A 4,508-nucleotide genomic window follows, 5' to 3' on the forward strand; every position below is an offset into this window, starting at 1 on the left:
AGGATCCTCTATTATGTCATCATCATCATCACTCAGATCAGCCTCAGAGTCTTGAGGATCTTCTGGTACAAGGGCCAGAAAATTCCGTGGCCTTGAACAATAAAATGTTTTAGCATCCATCTTTTGCTTCTAAAACACAGAAATACAAGGCGGGAATAAGGAAATCATGCACCATATAAATGTCAGCATGTTACAAAAATCATACATATTAAACCATTTAAGTATAATAACACTATAACTGTAACTTATTGATAACAATGCATGAACAGCAGTGTTTTTATTCCATGGAAAATAGTGCTTTTAATAAAATTAGCATAACTTCACCAAACTGTTACCATGCGGTTGAGCTGTCATTCCATGCCAAGGTTTACCATGGAGGGAGTGCCAACTCAACCGTATGGTCAAGCATGTTTTAAAAAAAAGTATTTGACCATTATAAGATGTTTCTGTTTTGCATCAATTTACATAATTTTGTTAAGTAACGTGTTAGATGATATAAAATGTTGACAAAACTAACTCACCTTTGAAAGTACAGCCAAAAATAGTCCACATGTCAGAGGTGATTTTTCAATTTTAAACTTGCCAGCAGCAGGATGAGTGAAAAGTTCTACTGTCAAAAAATAGAGTGACCTCTAGTGGATGTTTGAAGCATAGCATACCTCAACCAAGTTGTAGAGATGACCCAATCAGCTTGAGTTCAGATCCACACATTTTTCAATAAGAAATAGCGACTCAAAAAGTGATCTTCCAAATGGTTGAGCAGAACATTAACTAACATGAGCAATGTATGCTTTTCAAGCTTTTCAAAAAAAAATGAAAATGAATAATTGTCAAGCATTTAGCCTATCAACCTTTGTTAATGTTATCTAATAAAATTGTTTGTGTTAGTTCGCATTAACTAATGTTAACAGATACAACTTTTTATCTTAAAAAATGTATTAGTAAATGCTGAGATTTACATCAACTAATATTAATAGGCTATTACTGTAGAAGTATTGTTCATTGTTAATTAATGTTAACTAATGTAGCCATACAACTACGGAGTCCCTACAAGGACATGGTGAAGGAAAAACATGGTCCCCCTCGAAAATGTTTCGTTCACTCGCAAAACCTTTGCGTTCCGTTGCAAATGCTCTGCGTTCCCCCGAGAAACATTATGTTCCCTCACAAATATTTTGCATTCCCCCGAGAAACTTTGCATTCGCTACGTATATTTTTCGGGGAAACGCAAATTGTATGCGAGAAAACAAAAAAAGCATTGAAATATATTTTTCCTCCCATCTCATATTCTTTTCCCTCATATTCTTTACCTGATGAAAAGAAAAAAATATGAGATGGAGGAAAAATGATTTGTCAATGTTTTTGCGTTATCTCGCTAATGTTTTGCGTTTCCCCGAGAAACTTTGCATTCCCTCGCAAAAACTTTGACTTCCACCAAGAAACTTTACGTACGTTTTTAAAGAGCTCAAAAGGTTTTACGAGCGAATGCAAAGTTTCTAGGGGGAACACAAGACATTTGCCAAAGAATGCAAAAGGATTGACCACTTTAGGGGCTCAGTAATACGGGCTATACTATGCAAATGTTTACAAATGAACCCTTATTGTAAAGTGTTATCAAATAAATAAATGAGAATAAAAAATACAAAAAAGGAGACAACTTGCGGTTATAGCCATTTCAGACTTTCATAACTTAAAAGATGTTGTAAAAATATGTAAAATTCCCAAAACAAACAACTTAATTTGGATACCCAGGATCACTTGACAGTAAAATAATCCGGTTACAACTGCCAGTTGCATGTGGTCAACAGTAGCCTAAAGTTCTTAGCTGGCAAACATGACCTTTGAACTAATGTTCCCCCAGTTATATAAACCAGCAGTGAGATGCCTCACTGTATCCTGAGCTCTTGCCTGATCCAGACTGATCATGCACATGATTCATCTTCTCTGTCTGGCAACTTTAAGCATCTGCACACTAATAACTTGTCATATACAAAAGGAAACGATCCAAACAGATTTAATATGTGAAAATCTGAGAGATATGGAGGCCAAGATCAGCAGCAATTTCCTGATGATTCAATTTATTAATAGGATGAGGAGAGCCATTCATCAACAGTCAAAAGGTAAGTTTACTTTTACATAAACTGAATATACATTTTTTTACTTTTAATATATATTAATATTACTGACACTCTTTTATTTTATAAAGGAGACATTTTACTGAAGAAAAGAAGAAAGGACTGCTTTTCAGTTCTTGATATTAAAAATAATAATATAATGTGTTTGGATACAACCAAAAAGCCACATATTTCAGTAAGTATGAGTTTTTTTAAATTTGTTTTTAGCAATATTAATAAAAACTAAATAGCTAATTTTACAGCTATTGATATATACTTCGACATTTGTTATCATAATTACTATGTTATGGATTAATAAACATTAAGCCCTAAATAACAAATAGTAATTACAATAAATTCCAATACCAAATACTTTTAATTGAAACATTTGTATCATTTGCAGTATTTTTTTTTAATAAATAAGAATTAGTTAGAAACTAACACTTGTTTTCTGCAAGGATGCATTAAATTGATCAAAAGTGACAAAGGATTTCTTTTTCAAATAAATGCTATTCTTTTGAACTTTCTGTTCATCAAAGAATCCTGAAAAAAAGATTATTTTTTTAAAATAAATGACGTGTGTTATCCTCAGGTTGATGTCATTAATAAGGACTGCTTTAAAACAATTCAAAGAAAGAATTCCTATCAATCTACACGGAGGAGTGATGCAATGATCAAGCTTTTTGGAGCTATAAGCCACACTGAGGCTTATAGTGCAGAATTACCTCTTTCACTGCAATCAAACAACCATAAAACACAGCGCAGGCAGAGAAGAAGCCACAATATTGACCCATCTGATCCTTTGGGATTCGAGAATACCAAGTCAAAAACCACCAATTATCGAAGACTAAATCGAGAGCGAGAGCACGAGCGCAGCAGTAATGTTTCTAAAGAGACCATTACTTCCTATGATGACCCTTTACACGTACTGCTTTCCAAGAGCCCAGTCAGTCCAAATTTACAAAAAGAAAAGAAAAATAAGCAAGTTGCACCATCTGATCCATTCTGAACAAATTAGGTTCCTTAACGGTTTTACAGCTTCATGCCAAAGAAAACCACCTGTGAATTAAACTACATGGGATGGTTCCCTTTTTGGATGATAGCCTACCTAAAAATAAACAATACACCGATCTAAAGAACTTCTAATGTAAGGGTAAGAAAAGCAAATGGTTCCATGGAAACACATAACCAGCAACTGATGCAATCCAGGGCCTTTTTTTCAGCTCAGAAAGTGAGGCTAGTTTAGGTCACTGCTTGTCAGTCCTTTCACCTTTTTAAGTCAGTTAAAATTTAAACTACTCTGCAATGCTGTGGCAATGACGTTGTTTTCATCAGAACTGTGCAAGAACCTTTTTCATTGATTGATGTAGGTAATATCATGAAATACTAAGAATCACGAGCAGTTGGCAATTATTTTCTTGCAATGTTTGGAGTCTGCAATTTGTATTATTATTTTTCATGTCGACAGTAGGCCTAAATATCATAGTTTCAAACATATATGAGATGGTGCTGGCCACCTCTACTGAATTATTTATTGAAGACGTATTGATACGTTTTTATTTATTACATTTTATATTGATGTCTTTAAATCAAAAAAGGATCAAATTTCAATTCATCAAATGTGAACGAATTTTTTTAAATTGTATGCTTTAGTTAAATCAAGTCTTAAGAAAGTACTTTGCAGGATTCATATTGATTATAATGTATAATTCATTTAGCAAAAATGTTAAATATATATATATATATATATATATATGTGTATGCATTCAAACAATAAAATTATTGGGTTAACTTTTTTTTTTGGTTCCTGTTCTTGTTAAAGTTTTATGTTATGACACGAGTGTCACATATTTTCCCATTAAATCTCTTAAATTTAGTTTCTCACAAGTTTCCTAGCACATTAAATAAAAACAATCATAGGTATATGGGTTGTTTAAATTGTTTTTGTGAGGTAATGATACTTTTACATTTTTGATACAAGATTTTGGTGGATCTCAAGATTAATGGTGGATGATGAGGATAATTCAGTACAATGACAATAAATATCAATTTAAAGATTGTAATGGATGTTTAGTTTCATTGTGCTGAGGGGCCGTTCACACACTAACTAAAAACTGAAAACTTTTTATGTGTTTTGGCTGTTCATTTACACGAAAACAACGTTTTGGGGGCCTGAAAACACAAACTTTTGAAAATGGGTTTCAAAATGCAAGTTTTTGAAAATGACACTGTTATTCTCTCCGTGTAAACTACAAAAAAAGAGGCAAATTTGTGAAAAATGACAGGTACGTGTTCAGTCTATTGGCGCGTAGTTTTTCTTTACAAAGTGGCATCGCCAACTACTGGCGTAATAAAGCATAATATAGCGTTTTCAGTAGTTTTCGAGGATTCGTG

At 33.1% G+C, this 4,508-nt stretch overlaps 1 long non-coding RNA gene across 1 annotated transcript; it reads left to right on the forward strand.

The window, feature by feature from the left end:
* Window positions 1-1,911: 1,911 nt before the first annotated feature.
* On the forward strand, window positions 1,912-3,792 carry LOC143720432 (uncharacterized). Its single transcript, XR_013196560.1, has 3 exons — window positions 1,912-2,120; window positions 2,207-2,310; window positions 2,707-3,792. It is a non-coding gene; the product is annotated as an uncharacterized LOC143720432 (long non-coding RNA).
* The last annotated feature ends 716 nt before the right edge of the window (window positions 3,793-4,508 follow it).

The sequence above is a fragment of the Siphateles boraxobius genome, unplaced genomic scaffold (assembly GCF_051911475.1).
Source record: "Siphateles boraxobius isolate OS27281-9 unplaced genomic scaffold, OSU_SipBor_1 65, whole genome shotgun sequence".
Lineage (NCBI taxonomy): Eukaryota > Metazoa > Chordata > Actinopteri > Cypriniformes > Leuciscidae > Siphateles > Siphateles boraxobius.